The sequence below is a fragment of the Stegostoma tigrinum genome, chromosome 9 (assembly GCF_030684315.1).
Source record: "Stegostoma tigrinum isolate sSteTig4 chromosome 9, sSteTig4.hap1, whole genome shotgun sequence".
Classification (NCBI taxonomy): domain Eukaryota; kingdom Metazoa; phylum Chordata; class Chondrichthyes; order Orectolobiformes; family Stegostomatidae; genus Stegostoma; species Stegostoma tigrinum.
The window spans coordinates 35,607,191-35,623,400 of record NC_081362.1 but is presented as its reverse complement, the minus strand read 5'-3'; the positions used below and the strand labels follow the sequence as shown (position 1 = coordinate 35,623,400).

The window sequence follows — 16,210 nt, the reverse complement described above, 5'->3', positions numbered from 1 at the left end:
CCTCATTTAGCCTTTGGAGAGGTCCTGGAGGACTGGTGAGTAGCTAATGTCGTCTCTCAGTTCAACAAGGGAAATTGCACTAATCCAGGAAACTACAAACCGGTGGGTTTCACATCAGTGGTTGGGAAGCTATTGGAAAGAATTCGTTGGGATAAGATTTACATGCATTTAGAGGAACATGGGCTAATTAGGGACCATCAGCATGGCTTTGTGTGGGACTGTTCACGTCTTAGTAACCTGTTTGAATTTTTCGAGGAGGTGACAAAGACGATTGAGGGTAGAGTAGTGGATGTCATCTATAGGAATTTTAGTGAGGTTTACAACATGGCTCCTCATAGTAGGCACATCCAGAAGATTTAAGATGCACAGAATCCATGGTGACTTGGCTGCCTGCATATAAATGACTTGGATGAAAATGTTGATAGGTGCGTTAGTAAGTTTGCAGACGTTACAAAGCTTGGTAGAGTTGTGGGTAGGATAGAATATTGTCAAAGGATACAACAGGATGTAGATCAGCTGCTAATATGGGCAGAGAAACGGCAGATAGAGTTTAATCCAGGTATCTTGGGGTTCAGGTCTATACTCCCTAAAAGTGGCCTCACAAGCTAATAGGGTGGTAAAGAAAGTATATGGTATGCTTGCCTTTATTGATCAGAGAATTGAGTACAGGAGTCAGGATGTCATGTTGCAGCTTAATAAAACTTCAGTTAGGTCAAACTTACAGTATTATGTTCTGTTCTGGTCGCCATATTGCAGGAAGGATTTGGAGGCTTTTGAGTTTTTCAAGAGGGTGCAAAAAAATTTACCCGGATGCTGCTTAGATAAAGGGTATGAATTATAAGGAGAGGCTCAAAACTTGGGTTGTTTACTTTGTAGCAGTGGAGGCTGAGGGGAGACTTGAGTCTGTAAAATTGAGATGCATAGACAGGGTTGACAGTCAGAATCTTTTCTCTTTCCCCCAAAAGTTGAAATGTCTAAAATTGGGGGTCTTACGTTTTGAGGTGCGAGGGGAAGAGTTCAAAGGAAATAGGAGAGGCACGTCATTTACAGAGTGTTAGGTGTCTGGAATGTGCTGCCAGGATGCAGCAATGATAGGGGCACTTAAGACTTTTAGATAAGCACATGAACATGCAAAGAATGGACGGATATGGAGCAAGGGTGGGCAGAAAGGATTAATTTCATTTGACATCACATTCAGCTCAGCAATGTAGGCTGCATGGCGTGTTCCTGTTCTGTTTGAATAATTACTTTGCCTCAGTAGAAAAGTAGGATAGCTGGTTGGAAGTTCGGAGGATACTAATAGCGAATCGGGACAGGGACCATATAAAATTAAAATGAATAAGACTTTGGCATTGAAATTAATGAAACTAAAGAATGACAAATCCCCAGGACTTGTTTTTGTTTTTTTTAGACTAGTTTATCTTTCCTACAGTGTAGAAATAGGCCTTTCGGCGCAACGAGTCCACACTGCCTCTTGGAGCATCCCACATACCCCTGAACACTGTGGGCAATGTAGCATCGCCAGTCCACCTAACCTGCACATCTCATTACCCGAGGCTGGAATTGGGCCTGGGTCCCTGGCACTGTGAGGCTGCAGTGCTAACCACTGAGCCACCGTGCCGGTTGTTGGTTGTTTGTTCGTTTGTTTGTTTCCATCCAGCAGTATTAAAAGAAGTGTGGAAGTGCATTGTAGACAGCCTAACTACAATCTTTTCAGAATTTCTGAAGTATAGGAGTTGTCCTTCTGATTCTGAAGATTGGTTACGCTGCTCTGCTTATTAAAAAGGCCGAAAGTGGAAAACCAGGGAATAACAGATCAGTTTAACATCTGAAGTGTAGAAATTGTTAGTGTCTAATAAAGGATGAGGTAATTAAACACCTTGCAATTTTCAGTGAACAAGAGGGATCCAGCATGGATATGTGACAGTTTGCCTGACCAACCTCACTGAATTTTTTGAAGAGGTGATGGAGTTGGTAGACAGAAGTACTGTTGTTTGGATGTTGTTTGTATGGACTTCTAGAAGGCATTTGATAAAGTACCCACAAGTTATTCTTAAGTAAGGTAGAAACCCATGGAATTGAGGGCAAATTGTAGTCATGGCTAGGAAATTGAGTGGCAGGTGACAGTAAGTATGAAGAGTGGGGAGGTACCCAAATTATCCAAGCCTGTGACGATTCGTGTCCCTCAAGAACCTGTGTTAGGGCATCTATTATTCACATTATTTTATAATTGCATAGAAAGTCATGTAGCTGAATTTGCTGACAGCACAAAGTTGGCACTGTGAACAGTGATGGTATAACATTACAAATGGACATTTGATAGATTAGGCAAATGGGCAAAACTGTAGCAGATAAGTGCCATATAGGCAAATGTGAGGTTATCCATTTTGGACTGAAAAGAATAGATCAGGGTACTTTCTGGATGGTTTTCAGTTCAATACAGTGGACACCCAAAGAGACTTGGGGGTTCGGATGCGTAGATCTTTAAAAATGTCATGAATGGCACTTAAAGGGTAGCACTGCTGCCTCACAGTGCTATGGACCTGGGTTCGATTCCACATTTGGTTTGCACATTCTCCTTGTGTCTGCATGGCTTTCTGCCAGGTGGTCTGGTTTCCTCCCACAGTGCAAAGATGTGCAAGTTAGGTGGATTGGCCATGCTAAATTGCCCATTGTCCAGGGTGTGTAGGTTAGATGGATTAGCCATGGGAAATGTAGGGTTACCAGGATAGGGTAGTGGGAGGAGCCTGGGTGGGATGCTCCTTGGAGAGTTGGTGTGGCCTTGATGGGCCAAATGGCCTGTTTCCACACTGGAGGGATTCTATGATCTCATTAATGTAGAGGTGCCACTGTTGGACCGGGGTGGACGAGGTCAGAAATCACACGATACTGTGTTATGGTCCAACAGGTTGATTTGAAAACACCAAGCTTTGAGTCTTACTCTTCTTTCAGGTGTTTGTGAGAGAAGTAGTATCAGACAGTTTATAAGTAAAAGATCAAAGGGTCACACCAGTGAGGATGTACTAAACAAACCTAAGATGTTCTTAGAATCCCTGCACTGTGGAAACGGGCCCTTCAGCCCAACAAGACCACGCTCACCCAGACCCATTCCCCTGTAACCCACCTAATCTACACATCCCTGAACACAAAAGACAACTTAGCATGGCCAATCCATCTAGCCTGCACGTCTTTGAACCCTAGGTGGAAACTGGAGCGCCCAGAAGAAACTTGTGCAGACATTGTGATCAGAGATAAAGGGAACTGCAGATGCTGGAGAATCCAAGATAACAAAGTGTGAAGCTGGGTGAACACAGCAGGCCAAGCAGCATCTCAGGAGCACAAAAGCTGACGTTTTGGGCCTCGACCCTTCATCAGAGAAGGGGATGGGGAGAGGGTTCTGGAATAAATACGGAGAGGGGGGAAGGCGGACCAAAGATGGAGAGAGAAAAGAAGATAGGTGGAGAGGATGGTATAGTTGCAGTGGGAGAGAGATTCCCTGAGGTTGGTCCGGAGGGAGGAGGGTAACTTCTCCTCAGGAAATCTCTCTCCCACTGCAAGTATGCCATCCTCTCCACCTATCTTCTTTTCTCTCGCCATCTTTGGTCTGCCTCCCCCCTCTCCCTATTTATTCCAGAACCCTCTCCCCATCCCCCTCTCTGATGAAGGGTCGAGGCCCAAAACGTCAGCTTTTGTGCTCCTGAGATGCTGCTTGGCCTGCTGTGTTCATCCAGATCCACACTTCATGCAGACATTGAGGCTGGAATTGAACAAGGTCCCCGGTGCTCTGAGGCAGCAGTGCTAACCACTCTGCCACCACGAAGTGAAGACTTTACACTTCACGCTCTTTGCACTGATAAAACCTTTAGTTCTCACTGGACAGTTATTGAAAGGAATTTGGGGATTTATGTGTAAATTTTAGTCAATTAAAACCTTCTAACTGATTAAAGATTTAACAGCATCTGAGGTGTATTTAGTACATCCTCATCAGTGATGTGAAGCTTTGATCTTTTACTTATAAATTGTGTCAGATACTACCCCTTTCATTAACACCTGAAGGAGGAGTAGGTTCAGAAAGCTTGTTTTCTCAAATAAACCTATTGGATTATAGCACGGTGTTGCATGATTTCTGACAATGATCTCATTGGACATGACTCAAAGTGCTGAATATTATACTACTATTCCTATGAAGGATAAATTCTGTGGTTGTTGATGGTACCTGTTTAAATTACCTATGGAAAGATTGAAGGACTAGTGTTCCTCTTTCTGTAATTGCTGCAATTTTACTAAGTATCAATGTCATATTGCAACTTCTGTCTGAAATTACAGAAAATTAGTGAGTTAATTTAGGTTTATTTCAATTAATATTTGATATTGAGTGCCTATATTGTGCCCTTTTTTAAGTCAGCAGTAACTAGCGTGCTGAACATCCAGCAGCTGTACTTTTATTCTGTTATTAATTGGAAATTCAGAAGTATCATTCTTCGTACAAGCTCAGCCTTCGTCATGCCAGTATGTTAGCATTCCACCATCCTCTTTTAGCGTTTAAAACTTAATGTTTGTTTCTTACAATGATTACAGTTTTATTTTTCTATTTTTAAGTTTAATGGCCTGAATTTTACTCATGCTAAATAAATGGCACCAGGCTACGGGCTTTCTATGGCATTTTCAAGAGCCACATAACATAGTGCCCTGTATAGGGGTCCTCAGATCTGTGTGAACAGAGGAAGCAATTGTGTTTCTCTTCAAGCAATCTGCAGAATTATTAATGAGCTGGGCAAGTTCTGTACCAAGCAATGTCTGTTCAAATGTTTTCAATGCTAAATCAGGTGCAGAAATTGAAATAGAGGCAAATGGTGAGAACAATTATTTAATTGATTTCTCCAAAAAGAATTAAATTCTAAAGAAATGAGACTTCACAACCGTACGTGTTAATTGTCAGTGCTGATATTGGTTATTTGACAGTAATTAAGACTTGCAATGCAGTTAAAAATGCACTTTAATTTGCTTTGAATTTTTCTGGTATGGTTACTGGGCTGTCAACACAATTTTATTCCCCTGGCCTTGCCTTATTGTGGAAAGATTTGGAAATTTTGTTCTTTTTTTTTTCAATGGCGCTTGGTCATGAAGCATTTGTTGCCCATCTCTAATTGCTCTCGGAGGTGATAGTACACTGCTTTTGTGAACCACAGCAGTCAAATTGGTTTGACTTTTTTCAGTAGTGATTTGATAGGTCATTTCAGAGGATGGTTGAGTCAACGATATTATGTTTTACTGAGGATAGGGAATTCCCTTCCTTAGTGTGTTTTTTTACAGAAATCAACAGATTCTTGGTTGCCATTTACTGGGACTACCGTACAAATCCAGATTTATTAACTAGTTGAATTGAAGTTCCATTATTTACTGTGGTGGGAGTTGAAACACTGTCCCCAGAGTGCAGGCCTGTGTCTCAGAGTTATTGGACCTATGACATTACCGTAATGCCCCTGTTTCCTCAAACTTGACACATACTTTCTCCAAAACTTGGCTTCAAACTCTTAGACCTCTGCGGATGTGAAGACCACACTTCTGCATTAAACTAATTAGGAGTTTATAATGAGAGATAATGGGAACTGCAGATGCTGGAGAATTCCAAGATAATAAAATGTGAGGCTGGATGAACACAGCAGGCCAAGCAGCATCTCAGGAGCACAAAAGCTGACGTTTCGGGCCTAGACCCTTCATCAGAGCCCGAAACGTCAGCTTTTGTGCTCCTGAGATGCTGCTTGGCCTGCTGTGTTCATCCAGCCTCACATTTTATTATCTAGGAGTTTATAATCTTCTGTTGCTTTTAGTCCTATGAACTATGGAAAAGGTGTAGTTAAAATCTGGATCTTCTCTTGGGCCTGACTTCAAACTTCCAAATTGCTCTGTCACTAAACTGTTTGTTCTGTACCTTGCTGGTGCTACTGTAGGACCAAAGTTCTAGTTCTAGATAATCAAAGAGCAGCGTTTTAAAGTTTTTTTTAAACATCAATTTGTAGTGCTTTGTCCACTACTGCTGTGATTGAGAGACTTCTGTCTCCTGCTGAGCCAAGAGTGGAAGTCATAAAATTCATATAGCTTGAAATGTGGAGTGAGTGGTGCAGCTGAAAATGTGTGAATTTTCAGCACTGAGAGCCATTTAGAATAGATGTTACTGAAGGAAACAACAAGGAAGATGTGGCTTTTTAAAAAAAGACAACTTCATCTGTCAAAATGGTGGTTGTGTACAAGAGAGAGAGAGAGATGGAATAGCAACAGAAGTAATTAAATTCCTGAGTATGTAAGAGTTGAAACTTTGCTAGTTCACTGGAAACCATGCAGTTGTATATAGGTCATGCCCTGTTGCTATCAGTACTTCACTTGGATCCTGACAAGGCCAAAGCTGTAACAATGATGCAGTGACCAGCAGATGTGAGAGCTATGTAGCAATTTGTTGAACTGTTGTGCAAATTTATTGCTTAATATGTCTTCAGGATGTAAACATTTATATAGGCTCACTGCTAAGGATATGTATTAACTCTGAGGCTCAAAACAAGAAGCAGCTTCCAGTGCTTAGTTACTAGAATGTGAGTGATGAAACCCCTTGAAGTGTTGTGCTAATGAGAAGTTTTGGAGCAACCCTTTTTTTTTTTCAGCAAAAACAACTTGTTGCATTTGCATCTAGGTTGCTAATACAGCAATCTTTTTTATTAACACATCTGTTGTTAATGCTATTCTTGACATTGTGATGATTACCAGCCATCCACCATTAATGAGTGAAGAATTCAGGTGTTATATAAAAGATTGAGAAAGTCACCAGTGGAAATAATTTCATTTTATCCCCACAGTCGAATGGAAAGGCTGAAGTGGCAGTGAAAATCACCAAAGATGTTGTTAAGAAATCAAATTCAGCACAAGCAACCCTTGAGTTGAGAGATATATCTACTGAAAGCATGGAAAATAGTTCTGTAAAGGCCAGTGTCACTATCCACCAAGCTATTCTGCCAATAATAAAAAAAATTACTGAAGCCAGAAGTATTCTGGGCAGGAGGTTTGCTAGAGCTCTTCGGGAGGATTTAAACTAGTTTGGCAGGGGGTTGGGAACTGGAGCTACGGATCAGGATGGGGCGGCCAGTTTACAGGCAGCTAGAGCAAGCAGGGAATTTGTGAGGAGTGATAATCACTTGATAGGGCAAATTGGCAGTAGTGTGACAGGTTGAGGTGTGTCTATTATTCCTGACACTTGCATTAAAAGGGTGATGAACTAAGAGCATGGATCAGTTCTTGGAGCGACGATGTTGTGGCTATTATGGAGACTTGGATAACATGGGCAGGAATGGTTGTTGGATGTTCAAGGGTATAGATATTTCAAAAGAAATAGGGAGGTAAGAGGTGGGGAGTGGCATTGCAAATCAGGGATGGTATCACAGCTGCAGAAAGGCTGGTTGTGGAGGACGGTTTGTGTGCTGGGTCAGTGTGGGTAGAAGCCAGAAACAGAAAAGGAGCAGTTTACTATAGACCCCACCAAAGGCAACAGAGACACTGAGGAACAGATTGGGAGACAAATTTTTGAAAGGTGCAGAGGTAATAGGGTAGTTGTCATAGGTGACTTCAACTTCTCTAATATTGACTGGAACTTCCCAAGTATAAATAGTTTGGATGGAGCAGATTTTGTCAGGTTCCAGGAAGGATTTCAGACTAAATATGTAGGTTGACAAGAGGGAAGACTGTATTGAATTTAGTACTTTGCAATGAATCAGGCCAGGTGTCTGATCTTTCAATGGAAGAGCATTTCAGTGATAGTGATCATAACTTCTTGACCTTTTTGCTGTAGTCATGGAGAGGGGTAGGTGCAGATGATATGGGAAAGTATTTAATTGGGGGCAGTGGGGAGGGGGAAATTACATTGCCATCAGGCAAGAACTGTGGAGCATAATTTGAGTATTCTCAGGGCAATGCATGACAGAAATGTGGAGGTTGTTCAAGGAGCAGTTGTAACAAGTACTGCATAGGTTTGTCCCACTGAGGCAAGGAAAGATGATAAAATAAAGGAACCTTGGATGATAAGTAGACATGTAGAACACCTAGCCAAGAGGAAGAAGGAAGCTTCCTTAAGGTTGAGGAAGCAAGGATCAGAGAGGGCTTTAGAGGCCCAGAAGGAACTGAAGAATGGATTTAGAGCTGAAGGAGATGAGAAAACCTTGGTGAGTAGGATCAAGAAAAACCCCAGGGTGTTCTATGCTTATGTGGGGAACAAGAGGATGGCCAGAGTGAGGATAGGGCCAATCACGTATAGTGGAGGGAACTTGCATGTGGAGCCAGGAGGTAGGGAAGGTCTTTAATGAATACTTTGGATACCAAAGCAGTGAGAGGGACCTTGACGTTTGAGAGGATAGCATGAAACAGGCAGATATGCTCAAACAGGTTGAAACTAGGAAGGAGGATGTGCTGGAAGGTTTGAAAAACATGAGGATGGTGAAGTACTCTGGGCCAGATTGGATGTATGAAAGGTTAATGTGGCAAGCAAGGGAAAAGATTGCTGCCCCTTTGACAGTGATCTTTGCATCCTCACTGTCCACTGGAATAGTACCAGATGATTGGAGTGTGATAAGTGTCATTCCCTTGTTCAAGAAAGGGAATAGGGATAATCCTGGGATTTGTAGACTGGTCATTCTTTCTTCTATGGTGGGCAAATTAATGGAGAGGAATCTGAGTGATAGTATTTATGCTTATTTGGAAAAGCACAGTTTGATTAGAAATAATCAGCATAGCTTTGTGAGGGGCAGGTCAGGCCTCAGAAGCCTTATTGAATTCTTTTGAGGATGTGACAAAACACACTGAAGGCAGAGCATTGGATGTATTGTGTATGAATTTTAACATGGCATTTGATAAAGTTCCATATGGTAGGCTCATACAGAAAGCAAGGAGGCATGGGATTCAGGGAAATGTGACTGTCTAGATACAAAACTGTCTCCTCAATAGAAGACAGAGGGTGGTAGCAGATGGAAAGTATTCAACCTGGAGCTCGGTGACCAGTGGTGTTCTGTAGGAATCTGCTGTTTGTGATCTTCTTTTTATAAATGACTTGGATGAGGAAGTGACAGGGTGGGTTAGTAAGTTTGCTGATGACACAAAGATTGGCGGACTTGTGGACAGCGTGGAGGGCTGTTGTAGATTGTAATGGGACATTTGACAGGATGCAGAGCTGGGCAAATAAAAATTCAACCCAGAAAAGTGTGACGTGATTCATTTTAGTAGGTTGAATTTGAATGCAGAATACAGGGTTAATGGCAAGATTCTCAGCAGTGTGGAGGAACAGAGGGATCTTGAGGTCCACGTCCATAGACCCCTCAAAGTTGTTACCCGAGTTAACAGGATTGTAAAGAAGGCGTATGGTGTGTTAACTTTCATTAGCAGGGGAATTGAGTTTAAGAGCCGTGAGGTTATACTGCAGGTCTATAAAACCCTGGTTAGAACACGCTTGGAATATTGTGTTCAGCTTTGTTCACCTCCATTATGGAAGGATGTGGAAGCTTTAGAGAGGGTGCAGTGGAGATTTACCAAGATGCCGCCTTAACTAGAGGGTGGGTCTTTTTCATTGGCGCGAAGAAGGACGAGAGGTGACTTGTACGAGATGAGGCATAGTTAGAGTGGATAGTCAGATTTTTTTCCCAGGGCGGAAATGACTATTACGAGGGGGCATAATTTTAAGGTGATTGGAGGAAGGTATAGGGGAGATGTCAGAGGTGACTTCTTTACATAGAGTGGTGGGCATGTGGAACGTGCTGCCGGCTGTGGTAGCGGAGTCATCACCTGCACAGAATGCAGAATGACCACCAATCTCATGGGTCTCCTGTTCTCCAGCAACAACAATTGCCAGAGCAACAGCACCTGTTATGGGAGTGACATACTCTGCTGAGAAGGAACATGACCCTAGGAGTGAAAACCGAAGTTGTGGGGAAAGCTCAGCAGTTCTGGCAGCATCTACGAAGAAAAAATCAGACCTGCGAGCTTTCCCAGCAACTTCTGTTTCTTTTCCTGATTTACAGCATCCGCAATTCGTAAAGTTTTTGACCCTGGGAGTGAGCAGGTACCAACAGCCAACGACTCCACACCTCTGTATCATTTGGAAACATGCATTATTCTAAGATTATATATGCAGTGCTTGTACAGAGACTGATAAAAGTGGAGCTGATCGCAGTCAACTTTTTTAAAAATTTGTGAATGTGTGTATTGGGTAACTTTCAAAACTTGTAAATAGTGCACGGATTTTTTTGTTTAGAGAATGCAATTGCACCTTCAGGTTACTGGTGGCATGCCATCGTCATGCGACACTTACCTTTGTGAGTACCTTCTGTATTCCTTCTGTGCAAGCAATTAAACACAGGTCACTTGAAAGAGATTATCCGACCATTATTATATCGCCATTGGTGGGAATTTTGAGTCAAATATACTGCTACGTTCGTTGTATTACAAAGGTGCAAAGTAATTCACTGCTATCAAGTGCTTTGTAATAACAAATGGTTGTGGAATAAATCCCAACCTTTTTCTACATATTTCAAAGGCAAGTGTCTTGGTGCAATACTATCAAACACTTTTTTTCTAAAACGGTGAGACGGCTGGGATTGAACGTCCTAATTTCAATAATACCCAGCTTCCAGGAACGCCTCTTCGTGGGATTTCCGTTTTATGTTTATGGCTTACTCATCTTGATAGCTCTCTATTTCACTCCGAGTTCGCAAGAACTTCAGAATCTGCTCCATTTTGATTACAGTCCTCTTTTTGATACCTCCAACTTCCTTCTATCCTGTTGGTTTTGCGTCCAATATATTGGACTGATTTTCTCAACTATTTATATCTCCCTTAGAAGACGACTTTTTTGTCTCTTGCTCTGGCCATCTGCTCCTCCAACCACCACCAACCTCTTCCAGCACAATACTCTATTAACAGTATAAAAAGGCATGACTTTCCAATCCACTTTCATTCTGAATAAGACTTGTAGGGCTTGAGACAGATTTTGTTTCTAACATAAAATTATAGTTTTGACTTGAGTGCTGGCAGTTTAATTTGAGTGCATTGGAAAAGGAGATATTCCATGTCTTTTTTTCATATTTAAAAAGCAGTTTCATCCTCGAGGGATTGGTTACTACTCTTACCCTCCTGTTTCTAATTTATAGGCACGAGAAAAGGATTTGAGAGGAACTCTACTCTCTATTTTCTAATCTCCAGTTTATAGAAAATGGCCCAGTAGTAAGCTATTGAGTATGGCAGGGTCGATCGGGCATGAGGAATATCCTCTGGTATGTGGCTAGGCATGGGCACTCTACATGATCTGGAGAACAAAGGAAGTGTCAAAGACTGCAGAAATGTGGGATTTGGCTTTTGGAGCTTGACTTGTGGCCTGGATGAGTGTAGTTTATCCACAGGAGCAAAGAACTAGCGAGGTGATCACACTACAGGATAGATATGTCCAGGCATGTATGACCACCTGGAATTCAACTAGAATTTCAACAGCACTTTGCTGATAAGCTGGGAGGCAGCAGGACTGATAAAATGATGCAGGAAAGCCTTTGGAACACTCTGACATCTCCCACTTTGATTTTTGGTGTCAGAGCTCATAGTAACAACATGGGCAGTCAATAGTTTATAAGTAATTTTCTGATATTTTATTAGATCTGTGAAGAAGCAGGAATGTATATCTAATTTAATTAATTAGATAAAGAAAGTATACAACTGTGACAATTGGGAATGGTTCACTATGCCAGAGGACAAACAGGTTGGCTGTGAAGGATGTTCAATTTCATTAAAGTGGTAAGGACGGTATCCTGCTCTCCAACTGACGTGCTAGGGAACACACCCCTAAATCTAAATAAAAACCAAAAGAACTGTGGATGCTGTAAATCAGGAACAAAAACAAAGTTGCCGGGAAGGCTCAGCAGGTCTGGCAGCATCTGTGGAGGAGAAAACAGAGTTAACGTTTCGGGTCCAGTGACCCTTCCTCAGAATCCAGACCTGCTGAGCTTTTCCAGAAACTTTGTTTTTTTTTTCTTCCCCTAAGTCTTCCTCCTCTCCTTCTTTTCCATCTTCCATCTGCCTGATGAGGTCTGCTGAAATGAAGACTGTTCTCTGGGAATCACCTGATGAAAACTGCTGCCTGCAAGGTCTATTTGATTAGAATTGTCCTCAGAGAAGAACTCCTCTTTTGCCCTCAACACTTAAAGTCATATTTCTAGGGTCAGGTAACTTGCGCTGTGTCATTCAATAGTCTGAACCCTTTGTGCCAATGGCCATAGGACTGCCACTGATGCGGAGGAATGGAATTGTGTGAGATATAGCAGTTTGGATCGGAAATTGGCTTGCTGAAAGAAGACAGAGGGTGGTCGTTGATGGGAAATGTTCATCCTGGAGATCAGTTACTAGTGGTGTACCGCAAGGGTCGGTGTTGGGTCCACTGCTGTTTGTCATTTTTATAAATGACCTGGATGAGGGCGTAGAAGGATGGGTTAGTAAATTTGCAGATGGCACTAAGGTCGGTGGAGTTGTGGATAGTGATGAAGGATGCAATAGGTTGCAGAGAGACATAGATAAGCTGCAGAGCTGGGCTGAGAGGTGGCAAATGGAGTTTTATGCAGACAAGTGTGAGGTGATGCACTTTGGTAGGAGTAATCGGAAGGCAAAGTACTGGGCTAATGGTAAGATTCTTAGTAGTGTAGATGAGCAGAGAGGTATCGGTGTCCATGTACACAGATACTTGAAAGTTGCCACCCAGGTTGACAGGGCTGTTAAGAAGGCATAGTGTTTTAGCTTTTATTAATAGAGGGATCGAGTTCCGGAACCATGAGGTTATGGTGAAGCTGTACAAAACTCTGGTGCGGCCGCACTTGGAGTATTGTGTACAGTTCTGGTCACCGCATTATAAGAAGGATGTGGAAGCTTTGGAAAGAGTGCAGAGGAGATTTACTAGGATGTTGCCTGGTATGGAGGGAAGGTCTTACGAGGAAAGGCTGAGGGACTTGAGGCTGTTTTCATTAGAGAGAAGAAGGTTGAGAGGTGACTTAATTGAAACATATAAAATAATCAGAGGGTTAGATAGGGTGGATAGGGAGAGCCTTTTTCCTAGGATGGTGACGGCGAGCACGAGGGGGCATAGCTTTAAATTGAGGGGTGAAAGATATAGGACAGATGTCCGAGGTAGTTTCTTTACTCGGAGAGTAGTAAGGGAATGGAACACTTTGCCTGCTACGGTAGTAGATTCGCCAACCTTGGGTTCATTTAAGGTGTCATTGGATAAGCATATGGACGTACATGGAATAGTGTAGGTTAGATGGGCTTGAGATCGGTATGACAGGTCGGCACAACATCGAGGGCCGAATGTCCTGTACTGTGCTGTAATGTTCTATGTTCTATGTTCCATGTCCCTTGAGACAATTTTTCTCATTAATTGGTTTTCCATTCTGGAAGCTGGTGAGGGCAGAAGTTCTTTAGTGGTGCGAAGCAAGAACTAAGCTCATGGCACCGTCGGTAGCTCGACTGAATAGAAGAGCAGTAGTGATGGGGTAATTTGTTAATGGAGCAGATGGGCATTACTGAGGCTGTAGACCTGACTCAGTGTATTGGGGGTGGTGGGGTCAGCAAGTCAGTGGTTGCAGATATTCCTCTGGGGGGAGGGTGATCATCTAGATGTGGTACTGCCTGTAAGTACCAGCAAAGTGAGGAGGAAAGGAGATGTCCTGCTGCAGTCAAAATTCAGGTAATAATGTAGAAAGGTAGAGAGCAGGACTTCAAAGCTAATAATCTCTGGATTACTGCCAATGCTACACTAGAGTACAGAAATAAACTGATAGACAAAGGTATTTGATAAGTCCCACATAAGAAATGACTGTGTTTGTTTGTTTGTTTATCAAGGTAGAAGCCCATGAAATTGAAGGCAAATTACTGACGTGGCTGGGTGGTTGTAGGGGATGAAGTAGGGACTGTGGTTAGGAACTCCAATCGGCAGGATGTAACAAATACCTACAAGGATCTGTATTAAGGCCTCGATTATTATTCAAATTATCTATTAACGGCTTGGATAATGAGTCATGTATCCAAATTTGCTGATCTTGTAAAGAAGCACTGGAGACAGTGCAGGTGATAGCCTATGAATATCACTTAGTAATTTTGTACGAGGTGAATGGGCAATATTGTGGCAGATAGTCTCACTTGTTTGAGGAACTATCCATTTTGGATTGAAAAAGGATTGATCAGGACAAAGAAATTCAGCCACAGTTAATGAATGAAGAAAATTTATATTTCTGTTATTTGTAAACTACCAAATGGCTGGAAGAACGTAGAGGAACAAATCTGCAAGAGAACTAGAGGTGCAAATATTATAGTGTAATTACTACGGAGGACTTTAATTAGGTAAATATAGACTGGAATAATGACTGTTGCTCCCTGCCCCTCTGTGTCTGAAGTGTGTTCAGGAAAACTTCCTGCAGCAATATGTGTCCAGTCCAATGAGAAGAAAGGAGGCTGTGCTAGACCTGGGTTTGAGGATGAGGTAGGCTGCATGTCGGTTCAGGGTGATGCTGGTAGAGAATAACAAAGGACCTAGAGTAAGAATAGTAAGTGCAGGAGAGTCAACTTCAATGGGGCAAGAATTGAACTGGGCCAGATAGACTGGAGCCAAATCTTGCAGGAAAATATAGCTGACCAGTAGGCTGCCTTTAAAGGGGAGATGGTTCAGGCATATTCCAGCTTGGAAGAGAAAGGACGTAGAAATTAGGATGAAGAAAAAGCTTGTGATGGGTGCTGAGTTTTTTTTTTAAAAAATGGAGTTGGGAATGCAAATGGAGAACACTGGATTATGACAAGAGGCTGACAGGGAACTTAAATGTTGTTTATAAGCACTCAATTGTATACAGATGATTAGAGGAGAAGTAGGGCCAATTGGGTTCTGTGAAAATCTACAGTGATATCATGGGTATCATTAGACTTTTTAATTCCAGATTTTTGTCAAATTCAAATTCCATCGACTGCATATTGTGTCTTGAAACTGGGTCTCCAGAATGTTAACTGAGATCTCTGGATCATTACCATTGGTCTAGTCACATTACACCTAGGCAATTGTCTCCCTATTCAATTTCAAAGGTTGGAGATAACGCACAACTTTGAAGCATTGTTAAACTGTATGGATTTCTGTGTAGAACTTCAAAAAGCAATTGACAAATTGGAGTGGATGGACAAGTGGCAAATAAGTTCAACGCAGAGAATTTGAGGTGGTTTACTTTGGTACAAAGAATAATGTTAGTTTTTTTTTAAACTGGGGACTAATTTAAAGGGTGTGGAGGAGCAAGAGACACCTGGATCTGTATACTTGAGTCATTTAAAGGTGGCAGTGTAGGAAGTGAGCTGTTGTTAAAATTGCACCCATTATCCTAGGCTTCATTAATGAGGGTATAGAGTACAAGGGCAAGGAGATTATACTGGGTTTATATAGGACGCTGGTTAGCCCTATTCTGGAGTGTTACGTAGAGATCTGGACACTGCACTTCAGAACGATGTGAATGCATCCGAGAGTGTAGAAGAGGTTTACACGAATGGTTACAGATGAAAAACTTCATTTCATAGGATAGATCGAAGAAGTTGGAACTATTTTATTTGGAGGGGAGGAGTCTGAGATAATCTGGTAGAAGTTTTCAAAATGTTGAGGGATCTCTAAAGCATAGATAGAGAGAAACTATTCCCGCTCCTAAAATGTTTGAGAATGAGAAGGCACAGATTTGAAGTAATTCTGCAAAAGAAGCAAATGTGACATGAGTGTAAGCTTTTTCACCTATGAATATTTTAAGGTCTAGAATGCACTTCCTGAGGCGTGCATGAAGATTTGTTGCTAGAATTTTTGGTGATGCCAGTGTTTAATTTTAAAAAATTACCATTTTACTATATGCTGCAGCTGGCTATTTGACACATCCATGATTGTTCTGTTCTTTCCCCGTGTTTATACAATTGCTTTGCTGCAAGTGGTGCTAATTTGTCTCTTTGGATAAGTAAGAGCCACTTAGAAACACTAAGGGCATTTGCAGTACCTTGTTATAATTATCTTAGTGAAGGTTGGGGTTTGAGTTCAAGTTTTGGAATTTTTTATTACATGATCTTTAGACATGTTGTGAACATAGCAATGTAGAAAAGTTGCTTGAAAGCACAATGATATTAAATAATAATATTG

General features: G+C 41.8%; 1 protein-coding gene across 2 annotated transcripts in view; it reads left to right on the top strand.

The window, feature by feature from the left end:
* The window catches only part of LOC125454706 (sorting nexin-9), a 196,277-nt gene that overhangs the window by 11,941 nt on the left and 168,126 nt on the right, over positions 1 to 16,210 (top strand). The window lies entirely within an intron of this gene.